The 21,336-nt window shown below is 43.2% G+C and overlaps 1 pseudogene; it reads left to right on the forward strand.

Moving 5' to 3' along the window:
• The first annotated feature begins 13,905 nt into the window (after positions 1 to 13,905).
• LOC124546306 lies at positions 13,906 to 14,023 on the forward strand (annotated as a pseudogene).
• Positions 14,024 to 21,336: the final 7,313 nt, after the last annotated feature.

The following is a 21,336-nucleotide window of genomic DNA, read 5'->3' on the forward strand; positions in this document are numbered from 1 at the left end:
GCAGTCTGGCTTGGAGTTGTCTTTGAAGTAACCCATTTGTAGCAGTTCGTTACGCCATTGAGGTGCCAACAGTTGCTCAGATTGCTGCCGCAGATGCAGTACGGTTCGCCAGAGCCATTCACCGAACACTATGGTCTTCCAAGTGGCCTTCCATAGCCTGGTCTACTTGCGACCGCCGATATTCTCGTGACCACCGCTACAAGAAATCATGTACATTGGCTACATCCCAACTAAGGCTTTCTGCAATATCGCAGAAGGAACATCCAGCTCCTCGTTGCCCTATTACACAACCTCGCTCAAACCCTGTTAGGTGTTGATAACGGCGTTTTTTGTCGCCTTAAAGGCGTTTTTGAGTAACATCAACTCACCACGCCCAATCTCAAAGATAACTAATGCTCACGACCGTTACAAGGTGTATTTAAAGCAAATCTGATTTCCATCCTCATCGAGGTGCTACCTGCACCGCTCTTATACGACTGGCACGAAATCTGAATAAACATCATCTTCCAGAAGCGGAAACACGCTTACCAACTTTCGTTTACGTTTCATAATTCCTCCTTGGTGTTGCTATTTTTTCCCCGCCAGTGTATATTTTCTCGCGCTGTAGTACGAAAGACAAAAAAAAGACACACAACCAAGAAGTTATCGAGATGGGACGGAAATCGTTAGATATGATGTACTTGTACAGACAAAGAAATGATTTCAGTTTCAGAAATACAGGATGCTTTATTGAGGAGGAAAAGCTTCACAAATTGAGCGAGTCACTGACGCGGTAGTCCACATCTGACCCCTACGTAAAAAATTATTCGGCTTGGCATTGATTTACAGAGTAGCTGTATGTTCTACTGAGAGATATCGTGGCAAATTTTGCCCGACTGGCGCGTTAGATCGGCAAAATCCCGAGCTGATTGGAGGTCCCTGCCCATGATGCTCCAAACGATTTTAACTGGGGAGAGACCCGGCGACCTTGCTGGGCAAGGTAGGGTTTGGAGAGCACGAAGGCAAGCAGCAGAAATCCCTCGCCGTTTGCGAGCGGGCATTATCTTGTGAAACGTAAGCCCAGCACGGCTTCCATGAAGAGGAACAAAAGAGGGCGTAGAATATCGTGGACGTACCGCTGTTTTATAAGGGTGCCGCGGATGATAACCAAACAGCCCCTGCTATGAAAAGAAATGGCACCCCAGACCATCACACGAGTTGTTGTTCGGTATGACGGACGACAGCTAGGTTTGTATCCCACCGCTGTTCGGGGCTCAGTCCGAAGCGGGACTCATAACTCAATACTATCCCATTCAATGAGATTCCAAGCCGAATGTGCCCGACGCCATTGCAGATGTGCTTATTAATATTCAGAAGTCAGTGGTAGTCGGCACAATGGGCGTCGTGAGCTCAGTCACCATTCTGTGAGCCGTCTATTGGTTCAAATGGTTCAACTGGCTCTGAGCACTATGGGACTTAACTTCTGAGGTCATCAGTCCCCTAGAACTTAGAACTACTTAAACCTAACTAACCTAAGGACATCATACACATCCATGCCCGAGGCAGGATTCGAACCTGCGACCCGAGCGGTCGCGCGGTTCCAGACTGTAGCGCCTAGAACCGCTCGGCCAACACGGCCGGCAGCCGTCTATTGATGGTCTTTGTGCTCACTGAAGAACCAGCTGCACCCCGGACCAATGATAATGCTAGATGCTCTGTGAGCTCGTTCTGTCGTCTTTCTAGGTCGTCGTCTCTCCTAGGCCGAGGGCTTCCTCTTGACGCTGTGTTCGGCCATGGTTCAGCATTACTGCCAATACAGCCGAATAGTGACATCGCTCCTATTCAAATGTCGAGCGATTCGCCGGTTACTCCAACCGGTTTCTTTAACCCCAACTATGCGTCCTCTCTGAGATGCTGACATGAGTGTATATTGATCACGCGCCTGTCTATGAGGCATAGAGCATGGAATGAAATTCGCGAAGACTTTACGCTCTGGTCTCGACATGTCCCCTGTGTACTGTTTTTGTCTGCTGCACGGTAGAATTGCGCTGCAGCGTCACACATTCATACAGGGTGTTTCAAAAATGACCGGTATATTTGAAACGGTAATAAAAACTAAACGAGCAGCGATAGAAATACACCGTTTGTTGCAATATGCTTGGGACAACAGTACATTTTCAGGCAGACAAACTTTCGAAATTACAGTAGTTACAATTGTCGACAACAGATGGCGCTGCGGTCTGGGAAACTCTATAGTACGATATTTTCCACATATCCACCATGCGTTGCAATAATATGGCGTAGTCTCTGAACGAAATTACCCGAAACCTTTGACAACGTGTATGGCGGAATGGCTTCACATGCAGATGAGATGTACTGCTTCAGCTGTTCAATTGTTTCTGGATTCTGGCGGTACACCTGGTCTTTCAAGTGTCCCCACAGGAAGAAGTCACAGGGGTTCATGTCTGGCGAATAGGGAGGCCAATCCACGCCGCCTCCTGTATGTTTCGGATAGCCCAAAGCAATCACACGATCATCGAAATATTCATTCAGGAAATTAAAGACGTCGGCCGTGCGATGTGGCCACGAGGTGTTCGCAGTGTCGTCTAAGGCAGTTTGTAACGCCACAAATTCACGAAGAATGTCCAGATAGCGTGATGCAGTAATCGTTTCGGATCTGAAAAATGGGCCAATGATTCCTTTGGAAGAAATGGCGGCCCAGACCAGTACTTTTTGAGGATGCAGGGACGATGGGACTGCAACATGGGGCTTTTCGGTTCTCCATATGCGCCAGTTCTGTTTATTGACGAAGCCGTCCAGGTAAAAATCAGCTTCGTCACATGCATATCGCCGTCATCAATCCTGTGCACTATATCGTTAGCGAATGTCTCTCGTGCAGCAATGGTAGCGGCGCTGAGGGGTTGCCGCGTTTGAATTTTGTATGGATAGAGGTGTAAACTCTGGCGCATGAGACGATACATGGACGTTGGCGTTATTTGGACCGCAGCTGCAACGCGGCGAACGGAAACCCGAGGCCGCTGTTGGATCACCTGCTGCACTAGCTGCGCGTTGCCCTCTGTGGTTGCCGTACGCGGTCGCCCTACCTTTCCAGCACGTTCATCCGTCACTTTCCCAGTCCGTTGAAATTTTTCAAACAGATCCTTTATTGTATCGCTTTTCGGTCCTTTGGTTACATTAAACCTCCGTTGAAAACTGCGTCTTGTTGCAACAACACTGTGTTCTAGGCGGTGGAATTCCAACACCAGAAAAATCCTCTGTTCTAAGGAATAAACCATGTTGTCCACAGCACACTTGCACCTTGTGAACAGCACATGCTTACAGCAGAAAGACGACGTACAGAATGGCGCACCCACAGACTGCGTTGTCTTCTATATCTTTCACATCACTTGCAGCGCCATCTGTTGTTGAAAATTGTAACTACTGTAATTTCGAAAGTTTGTCCGCCTGAAAATGTACTGTTGTCCCAAGCATATTGCAACAAACGGTGTATTTCTATCGCTGCTCGTTTAGTTTTTATTGCCGTTTCAAATATACCGGTCATTTTTGAAACACCCTGTATATCAGCCGCCAGCGATAACAGTTTTGCATTTTCCGTCTATATCTGTATAAATATCGATTTGTGTCCAATTTGCACTATCCCTTTGTGGTGCGTTACCTTTTTTTCTATTGTCTTGGCACGAACTTGACTTATTGTGTACATTGACTAGAGCCCTCCATCACCGAAGAAAATCTTAACAGTGAATAGGTGTGTATGTACCAGTCTGTTGTAAGGAACCAGTGCGGTAATGAGGATCGATGTGTAGGCCTGACAGAATGGCGAAAAGGAGCTAAAGTGTTTCGACGTGCTCGCGACCACACCGAGACTGAAGTAGCCGTATTTTATATTCTGGCGCATCTGAATATTCAACATGTCTACAAAAGCTAATGTGCCACTGACAACGATGTAACACCGCGTAAAAAAAAATGGCTCTGAGCACTATGGGACTCAACTGCTGTGGTCATAAGTCCCCTAGAACTTAGAACTACTTAAACCTAACTAACCTAAGGACATCACACACATCCATGCCCGAGGCAGGATTCGAACCTGCGACCGTAGCGGTCGTGCGGTTCCAGACTGTAGCGCCTTTAACCGCTCGGCCAACACCGCGTAAGGTCCTAAACAACAGGGACTGCATACATGTATCTAATCTCCCAATGAACATCGGTCTCAAATTCGATAGGAATTGCTGTTTTCGATGAATACGGGTCTATCTGGACACGTCTCCGAGTGGACGCTGCGAAGGGAACTGCGTAGAATGGGCACAGTTAAGCAGAATGTGAAAATAACCCCCACCATCTAGTCGACGTCTCCAGTTCTCATATTGAACAAATTGTGCAAGCATTGATTAATAATAAAGTCAACATTATGGCTTTCTCACTCATTGCTCTTTTTGCCTACATCCCGTTCACAGTCCATTCTATATGGAAACATTTATGTACGTCTGTCTTGCATTCACACCGCCATATTGGAAGCTGGCGGCCAAAACTGGAACTAATATTTTCCAACGTAAATCGGTTCCGCGTCAACAAATTAGGATATCTACGAGGTTTCGCAGCCATACGATGATTACAACTCACACCGGATCCCTGTGAGTAGCTGCACTTTAATTATAACCACTGATGCAGTCAGTCTGCAGACCGTATGGTCCTACCGTTTAGAAGCCATGTTGAGGTGGTTTAACTTGCAAGGGGGACCCTCGTTAGCTCGCCCGCAGGGCGAAACAAGGATGATAACAAAGAAATACGCATTTTGGGTTAGGTGTCAACTCTCAGTAGTTTCCGAGAAAACGAGTGTTATATTTTTCAGTCGCAGTTTATCAGTCTGCTCACCCAGTGTTATGTTAAATGAGTCCGTATTGTAGTGGTCAAGAGCAGACTTTCAAATTTTTTCATCCCATGTTCAAACCCCAATATATGTCTTTTTTTTTATTTTGTGAAATCGTTAAATACAGCTGTATTCTACACAATAGAGATAAACTTTTCTAATCTTATTAAAAACAGATTTTATCGTCAGAAATCTTACACAATCTTATCTCATTAACAGTAACTGAAAATGAAGAACATGTAAGTTCTAGCATTTCTATTTTTGCTTTCATTTCTACTTTTATACTTCAAGAGATGCTGTGTACCCTCCATAGCGATATCTGCCACAAAACCATTCAAAACATATAAATCTGGAGCACCATGAGCAACGTGCGAAGGCTCATATCCGGCAGTCACTATTTTTTTTTTTTTTTTACTGTGATTATACTCGTGATATGGTGATAATTTCGCAGCAATCCACCATGTATATCGTAGCATTTCTCAAAAGTTGGAGCCTACAACTGATGACTGATGATGGTTTAAGGCATGTATTTTAATTGCATCATTGCGATGAGAAGAGGGCACTACAGTAATCAGTGAACGCGTAATTCCTCACCTGTCGGTAAAAATATACGTCGTCACTAGACGGTGTACACGTTAGTAGAATTGCTTTTAATGCCGGCCGAAGTGGACGAGCGGTTCTAAGCGCTACAGTCTGGAACCGCGCGACCGCTATGGTCGCAGGTTCGAATCCTGCCTCGGGCGTGGGTGTGTGTGATGTCCTTAGGTTAGTTAGGTTTAAGTAGTTCTAAGTTCTAGGGGACTGATGACCAAAGAAGTTAAGTCCCATAGTGCTCAGAGCCATTTGAACCATTTGCTTTTAATGGACACGTGTGTATTCCCATTTCATTGATAAATTGAAATGTTAGAATTCATTTGTTTTTCATTTCCAATTACAGTTAATAGTATAAGATTATTTAAATTTTGTGATGATGAAACACTTACTTCTTCTGTCAGTAATTCCACTGTTTATCACAATGTTGAAAAAATATTGATGTTCCACAGAAAGATAAAGAAAAATAAGCAATATAAGATTGGAATTGAACACGGGACGCCGAAGTCTTTTAAAACGGCGCCCTTAACAACTGTGCTACCAACTCGCAAACATTGACACTGAACGAGCAGACTGATGAGACACAGAAATTTTAACCATCATTTTCTTTGAAACTATTGACAGTTGGCACCAAATCCTAAAGAGGTGTTCCTTTACTTTCTACCTTGTTTCACCCTGCTAATTTTCATCTGTGTCAGAGGGTGACCTATGGAGGATTCCGCTTGTGAGTGCTACAGACACCAGAAGGGTCGATAAAAGATAACCGGTTAATGACTTTGTTGATCCCTAGTTGCGAGAATCATATGAATAGCTTATTTCAATAGCGGTGCAAATCTACTTTCGTTCATTCTGAGATACAGAGTCCTAAAGTTAAATGAGCGCTGAAAAATCTGCAGTTGGGATATCAGAAATATTCAAGCTTATAGCTTCTTGCTAGAGATGAACCGCTCTTTCTGTTTGTTTGGGCCATTAATGTCAGAAGCATTATAGACAGAAAAGTGGAGGTAATGGACTTGTACCATCATTGGAATAAGCTCTTCATAGCATCCCGGATTATGGTAGCAGTTCCTAATTGCAATTGCATCCTATCCATCTATGGAATTACGCCGTCGCTAAGGTCTGCCATGTTCTACTTTCAAAAACGGCCTATTAGTACCTCTTTGTATTGCTCTCAGTTAAGTGCTTTATTTCTTCAATCTGTGTCCTTCGTTTACTTATGTGTGTCTTTTTTCTTGATTGATCGAGCGTTGTCTAACGCTCCACTAATAACGTTCTTGTATCTAGGCACTGTTGCCTTCTGGTTCAATGAGATTTTTACCCTGGTCAGTCTGTGAGCTTCATTGTTAGTATGTTTGTGAGTCTTATACATATTAAATTGAGTCTATAGTCGACTCTTCGTCCTTAAACTATTCCACTATCATTGTGAACTGAAGGTAGAATCAGGCCTACACAAGAGATGAATTTGATGCATTAGTCAAGGTCAGGGCAACGAGTAGGGTTGTGGCTGCTCGTTTCCAAACCACACAGGTGGTAATGCGGTTCCAGCGTTTCACATGTGAGTCTCTGGTCCCACACGGTCAAATAGGTGTTACAAAGAAACCAGACAGTTGATATCGCGGTTAATTAGTTGCCATCTGTAATGCCTGTTTTTGTTTTACTGCTTGAGAACGTCGCTGTCACTCCAATACGTCTTCAAAATTATTAACAAACACCTGTTGCCATTGGTAGGAGGACTATCAAGGAGGTAGCAGATTCAGTCATTACTAAGGCTCATTTGAAAGTGTCTTGTTAAGACTTATGACATTAGCTGCTAATGACACCATGTAGATCAGGAGGGCGGCAGAAAATGGGTGTCCAGGAGGTGCAAAGATCAACCTTCTATGGCATTTATGTATTACCTTTCACAAAATGGGCATCATCGACATTCAAGAAAAGATCAAAACAAATCATTCACTTCCACCATGATTACTGGATAAAAATGGTGGGCCACAGTGATCACAAAGGATCGCACCTTCAAGATCGAAGACAAACTTCTTGGGAGTTACAAGCCCTGTTGGACGTTCAGCTAGGTATCCACTCTTAAGGAATGCGTATAGGATCATATTTATGTAACGAGATGATGATAAATGATGGAACGTGATGGCATACAATCAACAGCGTGGACCTTATCGTGGCACTAGCAATCCTTTAACGTGTAGCTGCAGATAATGTCATAATATGTTTTATGGGCACGGAAAAAACAAACATCCAGATGCTGAATTTGTCCATCAGTTGTAAGTGGTATGAACTGCAACGTCTCACACACTTTTCAAGAGGGATGCTTTGCTCCAAAGGAATATGATTTTTATCCGCAGATCAAGAATCAAGCAAAATCAATCTATTTTGACCAGCTTGTGGCCAAAAGCAGTGCTCATACCATAGTTGTAGTTGTATTACACCCATTTTCCCACTCTTGGTTACTGTAAAGCATTTGTTCCCTAGTGCCCTTGCAAGATCACGCACACAAGAAAGAACGGTAGAGGGCAGAGCACCTCCAGCTTCTCGCAGCACAGTAAATAACTTTCCAGCCAATCTACTATGCAGATTAACAGTAGATATAATTGTATACGGATACGTTAAGGCACAGATGTCAGGCGATTTTGATACAAGTCTCCTGATACATTTAATTTCCAGGATTCCTCTTCAAATCCCGATCGATCAGATTCCTTCCTGATTTTTAGAATAAGTTTGTTTTGCTCATCTACAACTTTTCGGGCCGATTCCGCAGTTTTCTGTGCATCGACAAAGACTCTTTGTTTGAAATTTCGTTATCTTACGTCCTTCAATTCCGTAGCACTGTTTGAGGTTATGCAACCATCCACTGCTTTCCTTGAAATCGCTGTCATGTATGTCGCATGCAATTTCAAGTGCATAGCGTAGTAGGACAATATTACGCACATCCTGTAAATTGTCTCGAGCATCCTTGAAACCAGTTTTTGTAAGAAGTGCGCCTTGTCCTCCCTTGGATATCCATAGTTTTTCTTATGCACTACACGGTCATATTGCTGCGTGCTTATTCGTAACCTATTATTAATTGTTTTTTCCTATGCTGTGGATGACGTTCCATGTTTGTCCATTACTACGTTTCACTGGAGACGGGATTTGTAGCTTCGTGTTCGACAAGGATGATGAAATACATGGTCGGCATTTGTTGCAGTATCACTTTCATTTGCTAAGCACGTATCGTCATGATTATACTCCTCATGAACATTGCACGCTCAGTCGAGCGTACACGACACGACACATTCCACTGACTCATCTTGCACAAACGCTGATATTTCATCTGCCACTTCTTTCTAAATCTGCAAAATGTCTTGGGTTCTTTTCTGACGAAATGTCAACTACTGCGACTGTTGTAGACGTAATGCAATGTTTGCTTTGTTTATCGAGGCCATTGCTCTGTTCTGTATTAACACCACTAGCATTGTAGCACTGTTGTGAGTTGCCCGTCGACTACGCAGTTCAACGTTCTCTAGCCCCGCGCTGTGCTCACCATCGAATATCTCCAGGCCCGCCCCATTTTGCCATTAGCAACCAATATTGTAGTTCTATGGTAGACAATATGTGGGGTGTCGGATGTTTCAAACATCATTGGCCTTTTGCGACTCGCACTAATGGAGTTGCTTGTAAGTATTCTGGAATAAACAGGTGTGCCTGCTTAAACAATGTCCCCATTAGCGTAGAAAATTCTCCATCAGTTCAAAAAAATATAAATTGCATCATAACAAATAGCTTGCTTACTGAGCATGAGAACCAGACAAAAGCCATAGGAGCAAGTAACAGTGGAATTCATACAAACCTAACAATCCTTCATCGCAAAAGAAAAACAAAATACAGCAGTCGATGTTGAATTGTACATTAATTTGCATCACAGAACACCGGTGTAGAGATACAGAAATCCAGACTATAACATTATCGTCGTAGGACAGGGGAAGTTATACTTGTAGGACTTTCCTAAAGGGAACTCACACTCAGACATGATCTTATAACATGAGTGACATTCTGAAAAATCTGTTTTTGAACTAACTGATATTGGTGTGTACAAAAGAATAATCGTTCTTTGTGTACCAGTAATAATGTAATCGCCTTTTTTTAAAAAAATCAGCTGAGGTTCTCGACAAAGCTGCAGTACCTAAAATCAAGATAATCTTATGTGGAGATACATGAACGTCATAGATTACTCAGTAGCACAGTTTTATCATGACACAACTGGCCAATAGTGCCACAAGGATAACGAAAACATCAGCATTCGTAATGCATATCGTAGTTACAGACATAGAAAGATAAAACTCTGTTTTACATAAAAGATGCTGGACTCTCTGATCATTTATGCCGGTTAATAAAAGTAAATAAGTTGTTGGAAAAACCCCTCAGACTGTAGACCTACAACAGATCAGTATAAAAACGCAAAATTTCAACATTTCAGGGACATTATCAGACCAAAGGTGAGATGAAGTTTGTGTATAAAACAATGTAGATACAAATTTCTCTACATACATTCCTAAAAAGCAGCGATTCCAAATCCCTAAAAAAGACACTTCGTACCAGTAGGTCCTTCAAGACTATTAAATAGCTCTGCTCGAGAAGAGAAAACCAAAGTGAGCTAGAGTTGCTAAACTACACATATCAAAAAAACTTTTGCATCAACTCTGTTCCAAGAGTTCCGGAACCTGTACAGAAAATTGGAATAGAGATCAACATAAATATCATTTCCGCCCTTTTTATTGCTCATGAAAACAACACATTGCACGTTGTACCACCAGACAGCGAGACCTTCAGAGGTGGTGGTCCAGATTGTTGTACACACCAGTACCTCTAATGCCCAGTAGCACGTCCTCTTGCATTGATGCATGCCTGTATTCGTCATGGCATACAATCCACAAGTTAATTAAGGCACTGTTGGTCCAAATTGTCCAACTCCTCAACGGCGATTCGGCGTACGTCCCTCAGAGTGGTTGGTGGGTCACGTCGTCTGTAGACAGCCTGTTTCAATCTATCCCAGGTATGTTCGATAGGATTCATGTCTGGAGAACATGCTGGCCACTCTAGTCGAGCGATGTCGTTGTCTTGAAGGAAGTCATTCACAAGATGTGCACGATTGGGGCGCGAATTGTCGTCCATGAAGACGAATGTCTCGCCAATATGCTGCCGATATGGTTGCACTATCGGTCGGAGAATGGCATTCACGTATCGTACAGCCGTTACTGCGTCTTCCATGACCACCAGCGGCATACGTCAGCCCCACAAAATGCCACACCAAAACAGCAGGGAATCTCCACCTTGCTGAACTCGCTGGACAGTTTGTCTAAGGCGTTCAGCCTGACAGGATTTCCTCCAAACACGTCTCCGACGATTGTCTGGTTGAAGGCTTATGCGACATCGGTGAAGAGAACGTCATGCCAATCCTGCGTGGTCCATTCGGCATGTTGTTGGAGCCATCTGTACGGCGCTACATGGTGTCGTGATTGCAAAGATGGACCTCGCTATGGACGCTGGCAGTTGGGCATCATGCAGCCTATTGCGCACAGTTTGAGTCGTAACACGACGTCCTGTGGCTGCACCAAAAGCACTATTCAACATGTTGGCGTTGCTGTCAGGGTTCCTCCGAGGCACAATCCGTAGGTAGCGGTCATCCAATGCAGTAGTAATCCTTGGGCGGCCTGAACGAGGAATGTCATCGACAGTTCCTGTCTCACTCTGTATCTCCTCCATGTCCGAATAACATCGCTTTGGTTCACTCCGAGACGCTTGGGCACTTCCCTTGTTAAGAGCACTGCCTGGCACAAAGTAATAATGCGGACGCGATAGAACTGTGGTATGGACTTTCAGCTCAGGTAACTTTCCAATGTGAGAGAGGCACGATTTGTGCCTCATTAAAGAATGATGATGCAGAAGATATAAATAAACTATAATCCCATTTATCTGCTGTCATCATTCTCAAAATTAACAGAATTCATTGTGAAAGACAAATGAATTACTTGGGTAATATGACCTCCTCAGTGAAGCACAGTTCGGTTTCTAGAATAGCAGAAATGCAGAATCAGCGGTTGTAGACCTTACAAAAGAGAAGGCATATTTTAAGATCTATTAAAGGCTTTTGGTGCTGTTGATCGTAAAACTCCACTAGAAAAACTATACGTTATGAATACGACGAATTGGCAATAACTGGTTCCGATCGTATCTGAGAAAACAGTGTACAAAGGATAAATGTTGTACAACTTTCAAATAAAACCAAATTTTTAGTGTAACATTTATCAATGTCCAAGTATATTACCACAGGAGCGTCTTAGGATCTATTTTATTTTAGATATACATCAATGACTTACCAGACAATCTTAGACGTGGGGGAAAATTGTTTGTGATGATGACAGCAGCTTTGTAATCAAATGTAAAACACCACAACTGCTATTGCTGAAAGCAAATGAACGCCTAAAACATGTGACACAGTAATGTTTTAAAATACAATCTGTACTAACAATAAATCTGTAAAATCGTCACGTCTGTCTGTCGTTGAAAACGCTAATCTCCAGAACTACTAGACCGATTTTCTTGGCGGTTTCGCAGGTAATTAGAACATCGTTTGGGTTAGCTTACAGGCGTTAGTTAATCAAAATAAAATCACGGAAAAAAGCTATTTAAAGCTTCTTGTCTACCTGTCTTGAATACGGTAATCTGTAGAACTGCTAGATGAATTATTATGGGGTTTTCATCAGTAACTTCAACGTAGATAGGAGAACCGTACAGGGTATACTTAATGAAAATCGAATTATGGCAAAAAATACACTCCTGGAAACGGAAAAAAGAACACATTGACACCGGTGTGTCAGACCCACCATACTTGCTCCGGACACTGCGAGAGGGCTGTACAAGCAATGAGCACACGCACGGCACAGCGGACACACCAGGAACCGCGGTGTTGGCCGTCGAATGGCGCTAGCTGCGCAGCATTTGTGCACCGCCGCCGTCAGTGTCAGCCAGTTTGCCGTGGCATACGGAGCTCCATCGCAGTCTTTAACACTGGTAGCATGCCGCGACAGCGTGGACGTGAACCGTATGTGCAGTTGACGGACTTTGAGCGAGGGCGTATAGTGGGCATGCGGGAGGCCGGGTGGACGTACCGCCGAATTGCTCAACACGTGGGGCGTGAGGTCTCCACAGTACATCGATGTTGTCGCCAGTGGTCGGCGGAAGGTGCACGTGCCCGTCGACCTGGGACCGGACCGCAGCGACGCACGGATGCACGCCAAGACCGTAGGATCCTACGCAGTGCCGTAGGGGACCGCACCGCCACTTCCCAGCAAATTAGGGACACTGTTGCTCCTGGGGTATCGGCGAGGACCATTCGCAACCGTCTCCATGAAGCTGGGCTACGGTCCCGCACACCGTTAGGCCGTCTTCCGCTCACGCCCCAACATCGTGCAGCCCGCCTCCAGTGGTGTCGCGACAGGCGTGAATGGAGGGACGAATGGAGACGTGTCGTCTTCAGCGATGAGAGTCGCTTCTGCCTTGGTGCCAATGATGGTCGTATGCGTGTTTGGCGCCGTGCAGGTGAGCGCCACAATCAGGACTGCATACGACCGAGGCACACAGGGCCAACACCCGGCATCATGGTGTGGGGAGCGATCTCCTACACTGGCCGTACACCACTGGTGATCGTCGAGGGGACACTGAATAGTGCACGGTACATCCAAACCGTCATCGAACCCATCGTTCTACCATTCCTAGACCGGCAAGGGAACTTGCTGTTCCAACAAGACAATGCACGTCCGCATGTATCCCGTGCCACCCAACGTGCTCTAGAAGGTGTAAGTCAAATACCCTGGCCAGCAAGATCTCCGGATCTGTACCCCATTGAGCATGTTTGGGACTGGATGAAGCGTCGTCTCACGCGGTCTGCACGTCCAGCACGAACGCTGGTCCAACTGAGGCGCCAGGTGGAAATGGCATGGCAAGCCGTTCCACAGGACTACATCCAGCATCTCTACGATCGTCTCCATGGGAGAATAGCAGCCTGCATTGCTGCGAAAGGTGGATATACACTGTACTAGTGCCGACATTGTGCATGCTCTGTTGCCTGTGTCTATGTGCCTGTGGTTCTGTCAGTGTGATCATGTGATGTATCTGACCCCAGGAATGTGTCAATAAAGTTTCCCCTTCCTGGGACAATGAATTCACGGTGTTCTTATTTCAATTTCCAGGAGTGTATATTGACACATAATATAAAAATGTATGTATTTATGTATGTATCTATCTATATTCCCGAGCTCTTCCAAAACTACAGCACCACTTTCAATCAGACTTGGTACACATATCACCTACTGTCAGAATAGACTCCCTGTGAGGTTGAAAACCACTTTCCTATCAAAGTGGGTGGGGCGCGAAAATAACCAGATTTTATTTATCCATATTTGGGCAACGACCTTGCCGCAGTGGATACATCGGTTCCCGTCAGATCACCGAAGTTAAGCCCTGTCGGATGTGGCCAGCACTTGGATGGGTGACCATCCGGGCCGCCATGCGCTGTTGCCGTTTTTCGGAATGCACTCAGCCTCGTGATGCCAATTGAGGAGCTCCTCCACCGAATAGTAACGGCTCCGGTCACAGAAAACCATCATAACGACCGGTAGAGTGGTGTGCTGAACAACGCCCCTCATATCCACATCCTCAACTGAGGATGACACGGCGGTCGGACGGTTCCTATGGGCCACTTGTGGTCTCGAGACGGAGTGCTTTTTATTCATCCATATTTGCAAATGAGAACACTTAGTGACTTTCAACAAACTTAATACATAATTACAAACATTTACGAAATTTTTCTAGCTGACTTACCCTTCAAAATAATGAAAGGAAAAAAGTTTACCGCTCATTTCCACATCAAGAATGACGTTTAAAATTTCTTAATTCCTTACTACCGACTGTATTCGTGACACATTTTGCAGATAACGTTCACGTACATCACCGAATGTATCCGCAAAATTATATCATTGCACGACACATAGTTTAGCATATATGACGTCATAAAGGCTGAGACCCGTGTATAACAGCCGCATCATCCATAACGTTTACACTCATTATTACTAACCCGCCCAGCAGATTTCGACGAGATTTGGTATGGAGGAAGTTTGAAACCTGAGGAAGAAAATAGGCTAATTCAGAAAGTGTGTAGTGCAAGATACTTGCTGGTCTGAAAACTAATACGCGAATAACGGAAAAATGTTTACTCTTTGTAAAAGTTAATTACTCTTTGATTCTTGAACTTTATCATACGTGTTAAAATGCTTTTATTGGTTGATGTATACTACGTGATTAGTGACCTGCAACAAAATTTACATACAATTTCATACATTTACCGAACTGTACTCCCGGAAAACTCCAACCAGCCATGATCGCTAGCTACGTTACTATTTAGGCAACCAGTTTCGGTAAGACGGTGTTACCCTCATCGGATCTTCAACTTTATAATTCGTACTTTCTCCGCCATATGAACTGTAAAGCTGAAAATCCGGAGATGGTAACATAGTCTTACCGGAATCGGTAGTCTAAATAAGTACCTCACTAGCGATCTTGGCTCTTTGGAGTTTTCCGAAGTTCATTGCACTATAGATCGACCCCGCTCTGGTAATGTCAGTAATATATATTTTAAGGAACTTTTTCTCGCAAATAATAATAATGATAGATGAAAATTTTTTCGCATACTACATTTTCTCTGTTCATGCAATAAAATTGTAGCATCAGGCAGGACGTCATGGCGTTTAAAATTCATTACTTCTGTGCTACTAACTCCAGTCCCAACACACTTAACAGAAAGTAACCACATACTCCTCTGAGTGTATGTACAAATTTACCTGATTGTTGCTGGTGGTTATAATTAGAGAACAGCTGCTCCCCTAGGTCCAGTATGGGCTGTAACTATCATATGGCAGCGAACCGATTTACGCTGGAAAAAAAAAATTGTTCCAATTTTGGCTACCAGGTGCAAATCTTACGCTGTACAGTATCTCGCCGATGTCTCCTGTGCTCATTTTGAACAAACTGTGTAAAAGACAGTTAATAATAAAATCAACATTATGCCTTTCTCACTTCCCTCGCCTTTTCTGCCCAAGTCCAGTTCTCAAGCAATTACATATGGAAACATTTCTATATATCTTTCTTGTATTCACAGTGCCAGATTTGTATCTGGTGGCCAAAAGTGGAATTAATACTATTTTCAGGGTAAATAGATTCCGCATTAACGCATAAGACTATCTCCCAAGTTTCGCTACCGTGCTATGATTAGAGCACACACTGTACCTCTGCGAGTACCTTCGCTATAACCACCTGGTGCTACACATCGTTCAGGAGATGATGGAAGGCGGAGATGGACAGAGAGAGGGGAAGAGGAGATGCGCATAGAAAGGAAAGAGAGAGATGGACAGGGAGAAGGGGGAAGAGGAGATCGACATAGTAGGAAAAGAGGATAATTTGTACAGAGAGAGAGGGAGGAGATGGACAGAGAGTGGGAGGTGAAGAATGTGGACTGGGAGATGGGGGAGAATGAGATGAACAGAGAGAGGGGGGAGGAGGAGATGGACTAATAGATTTGAAATAAATACATGTAACCTCCCCACTATATTTGTTTCTGTACGAAATTTAGTCTAACGTTACCTCCCACTCAATAAAAAACCTACATACTACCAAAACTATGTACACCTAACAGATACAATCACAAGTCAGCACAGAACCACAGCATATGTCCATCACATTTCAACTAAGAATGTGTCAGAGTGCACAGAGGCAAAGACTGTGCTACGACAAAACCAAAGATTGTTTAACAGCAACGTAACTTTATTTCTCTCTCTGACATGCACATCGATAACATACAAAATCAAATTGACATGTCCACCTTACTTACATACGACAATATTTTTTGTCACCAGTGTATCCGACAGTACTCGAGATTTATGAAGTGATAAATATTTTTCCAGAAATGACTTTTAAGCATACATGTGAGAACTGAGAAAATACTTATTATTATATTGTGTCTTATTAAATTGAGAAATGTCCAACAACAATAAGTCTTATTATTTTTATAAACAGTTTTCTACAAAGAATAATCATATATCAAAAGATGATACCACTAAAAGAATGTATTGGCATTGTATTGTCTGTGGAATTTTTCCTTCGCTGTTGTTCTCTATGATGTATGAAACGCATGAGATCGAAGATAAGCTGAAGTCTGTTCTTTTAAATATCGTAAAAGATCGCCTAACTGATCAAAAGAAAAATGTAAACTACAATTTACTAAATGGAATTCTGGTGTACGGACTTTTATTTGTAACTAGATAACCTACTATGAATGTTTTAATTTTTGTGTCCGCAGCAGTCCAGACAGTTCTTTGTCTGCCGCCATTACGTGAGCGTATGGAGCGGCAATTTCAAACTGCAGAAGTAGTCAGACATTAATTCTTTCGATCGATATTACGATACTTGAACTCCGAAGACAAGAACCCATACGAATTTATTATTTTTTATTCTAAAAGTGAAAATAACATTCAGTAGAACAATCTTAGACTTTGCGTAAATGAAATAATTTTTATGGCTGGTGCGTAAGATTAATTTTCCTAAGAATAATTTATCAGTGACTTTAAATAAAAATATTTACGACACCAGTGTTGTTATGAGTAGAGGTTGTGGTGTGATATATTAATTATTTGGTGCATAGATTTTAATGCCACGTACTGAATTACTAAAACACCATTTCCATATTTATTCGTAGAGATAATATGACAAAATAATTCATTGTAGTCGGGCTCATCAGCACATAAAGAAGAATTATCATAGATTATTTATTTCTTTCGAACAATACTGTTATTCTTACTGCTACATTTTCATAAGTTTTACAATAACGCGTACACACCACCACAACAACTTTAAACAGAAACAAAAACCCATTACAATACACACCAAAGCAATGTTCACAAATAAAACACAAATACGAACTCATACAAAAAGCTTAAAGTTAATATCAATTTTCCCAGACATTTAAAGGCAGCAAAAAATAGACAGTTTAATCAACACAGACAATGGTCGACACTATGCTGGAATATAGATGCGATGGACAGCCAAACCAAACACTAGGCCGGCCAGTTAGATATAAGAAGATCAACCACTTAAACACAACTATTAGAAAACATCCCCCGTCCCGCTTAATTCGCATAATCGACAACTGAAATGTATTTCAGGAAAATATGCTTAGGTCTTGGAGGAGCACACCCATTTGAACACCAGTAAAAAGGAAAAACACTGAAAGTAAATCTGAACCAGAATACTAGCGACTATGCAAACGATGTTTTCGTCAAGCAGCACAGGCACGATTACTTGTGCACTGTCGCCCGAGAGCACACACCATAGGTAGTATACATATGTGCATCGTCAGCACGGCTTCCCCTGGCGTCGAGACGCCAGTCGCCCTCCGCCCACCCAGAACGGCAGGTCCAATTTCATCATCACCGTCCCTAACAGAGCAACTCGTGAGGCGCTGAAGAATATTTTTGGAGTCTTCAGTTAATGCTGGTTCTTGATATTTTAGACGTAGACTGTCGTAGGATAATTTGCCTCTTGTCTTCCAGGGGCTACCAAGTCAGGTTTTTCAACATTTTTGTGATGCCTTCCCTTGCATCAAACAAACTTGCGATTTCGTGCCACCCTGTTTTGAATTCGATCAGTATCCCCTGTTAGTGTTATTTGCAGGGGTTGCTCACACTTGAGTAATATTCTAAGATGAGGCGCAGAAGTGATTTGTAAGCAAGCAACTTTGTAGACTGCAATTTCCCAGTATGCTGAAAATGAAACGAAATCTGCCGTCTGTCTTACCTACAACTGAATTTATAAGACCATTAAATTTCATACCTTTACAAACTGTTACATTGCTATGATTCTAACTGTAAGTCACTAATGTTGTAGCCGTAAGATATTACCTATTTTTATTTCGTTTTGCGAAGTGCGTAATTTTACTTCTGTGTACATTTAAAACAACTTGCCAATCTTTGCACAACTTTTAAATATTATCCGGATCTGATTCAATATTTCTGCAGTTGTTTTCATAAAGTACAAGTTGTAGATAACTGCATCATTCTCGAGAAGTCTCAGGTTGCTTTTTTAATATGACTGCCAGCTCATTGCTGTATGACAGAATTACAAGGCTCCCTATACAATTTCGTGGGGCACATCTGACGCTAATTGTACTTCTGCCTATGACTCTCCCTCAGAAATAACATACTGCGTTCTCTCTACCAGTCACAATTTTCCCTGATATCCTATATAATCATCTCTTTTTTAAATTACGTTAGTGTGATACAGGAAGTCAATAAATACCATATCCACTAAGAAAAACGCAAGTTGCGTTTCGCGTGACCGACACCTTCGGAATCCTTGGTGGATGGCATCAAGTCAGTCAATCTGTCAGAGATAACTCATTATCAAACGCAATTTGCACGAAAATTCTATGAGACGAAACGGCCATCGTATGCACTTTAATAATTTTCAGGTGCCTTGACACACATTTTATTATTCCCAAAATTCCTCTTATGTGTTTCGACATTTCTTCATCTTGAAAGAGTATAAAATAAAATTGGTATCGGAAGATAAGAAGTACGTTACTTTTACCATTGATTAGAGACATACTATAGTGAGTAGAGCATGGTTCCTTTTTAGCTTACCAAATGCCACGTCATAACGTCAATCGTAGGAAATTGTCAAACGTATACATTGTATATCGTCGACATATTTAATAGCGAAACAAGTTCAAACTGCTGTCAAGGAACGAGATTAAAACCAGTTGGATTAAACTGCTAAGCGACGCAAGCTACATAGAGCACGATGCATTTTTATGATTATAACTAAGTTTTTCATCAGTACATGGTACAGTAAATAATTCATGGAAATTCACTTTACAGTGTTATACAAAAGATAATTTTTGTACAGAAATATGTGCAACAGCTTTGAAACGGTGAAAATGATAGAATGGAAGAAGCAGCTGGGCGGCGCGAAGGTATAATGAAATAAATTATCTGTTAACAAGCATAATTTTTACTAGGGGCTATTCGCATCTTTCCTGCACGATATTTCAACTGCGTGACTTGCAGTCTTCTTCAGGTGCTGTCCGATACTGATTCCAGTGTGGAACGAGTACGGTATTTATGCCTACATTGTTCTAGGCGTTCCCTCTGCGGTCGGCGCCGCGTCTGGCGCTCTATCCGAGGTGTGCGCCGACCAATAGCAACGGCTGTGGCGTTTTCTTCTAGCAGCGGCTGTTCCGAACGCTGTGCACGTACTTTGTGGCTATTATCCGTTGTCAGTATAGCTGAATTAAGTTCTGAATGGCGTCCAAGCTGTCCTAGACGTTTTATCTGTCGACTGTCGTCATTTGAGTCCTTCTGCGAATTGAGACGTTGCGTTACCGTGGTGTGCCATGTTAGGCGTTCCGTCGGAAGTTCTTGTCCCCCAGGAGCGGCTGCAGTGTCATTTTCGGGCCGATTCTGTTCAAACTGTCGCTCGAGGCTCGGAAGAACGCCCTCAGATATTGTGTCTGTTGTCTTAGGCACCATTCCATGTACGTCCGTTGTTACATGTACTGGGCTGCTATCCCTAATTCCATCTTTATACTTGTGTCCCTTGGGGTGTGGATGTTGCCTCCGTTGCGTCTTCAGAAGATCGAGTGCTGGGTTCCAAGCCGAGCTCAGCTGGAAACCGGCGTCCCGGTTAATGAGATTCTCCGCGACCTTAATCTCAATAGATTCTTTGATGACCCTGTCCCACTATCTCGATGTTTGTGTGAAAATCTTTGAATCATTATACTTCATAAAATGATTGAGTTTTAAACAATGCTCGACTTGGTCGCCTGTCTCAGTCTGGTGTGCCTTTGGTGCTCCTTGCACCTGATGTCAACGGTCCTGGTCGTCTGGTCGATGTATACCATACTACATTCACATGGTACGTGGTAAACGCCCGGTTTCTGTAGACGCAGGTCATCCTTCACATTCCCTAGCAGAGCCTTAACCTTGGTGGCTGGCTGGAGCACGCTTTAATGTTATGTTTGAGGAGAATTCTGCTGATTTTGGCAAATATCTGCCCAACATATGGCAAATGTGCAACCTTTTGCGTTTCTTCCTGTATCTCTTCAGGAACCTCTGGTGGCGAAACAGGGCGCATCGCCTTTTGAACATCTCGAGAAGAGAATCCATTTTTGTAGAACACGAATTGTAGATGTTCTATCTTCCTCGCCAAATTATGCGTATCTGACAGTGTTCGTGTCCAGTGAACCAGTGTTCTGAGTACACCGTTTTTCTGTGCCGGGCGGTGGCAACTGCTGGCTTGCAGGTACAAGTCGGTGTGAGTGGTTTGCGGTACACACCGTGACTGCAGGTACCACTCCCTTCCTCTTAACTAGTACATCTAGGAGACGGAATAGTCCATCTTTCTCCAGTTCCATGGCGAATTTAATGTTCGGGTGTCGTGAGTTGAGGTGATCCAAGAAAACATCGAACTTTTCCCTCCCGTGGGGCCATATGACAAAGGTGTCATGCACGTATCTGAAAAAGCATTTCAGTTGATCTGGGGCCGATGTAAGTGCGTCCTCTTCAAATCTTTCCGTAAAGAGATTGGCCACCACCGGTGACATCCAGAGAGTTGCTGGCTCTACATGTTTTTATGGCAAATTCTCTAACCAGAAGAGACTGGGACCGCGTTGATGGCACCTTCTGGTCCATAGCGGAGTGGACGAGGAAGAAATCGGAGTCCTGTCAACTAGTCAATTTTGAGCGTCTTAACAACAAGGCGGAGCAGAACGAGGACACTCGCACTGT

Source organism: Schistocerca americana, chromosome 8, assembly GCF_021461395.2.
Source record: "Schistocerca americana isolate TAMUIC-IGC-003095 chromosome 8, iqSchAmer2.1, whole genome shotgun sequence".
In the NCBI taxonomy this organism is placed as follows: Eukaryota; Metazoa; Arthropoda; class Insecta; order Orthoptera; family Acrididae; genus Schistocerca; species Schistocerca americana.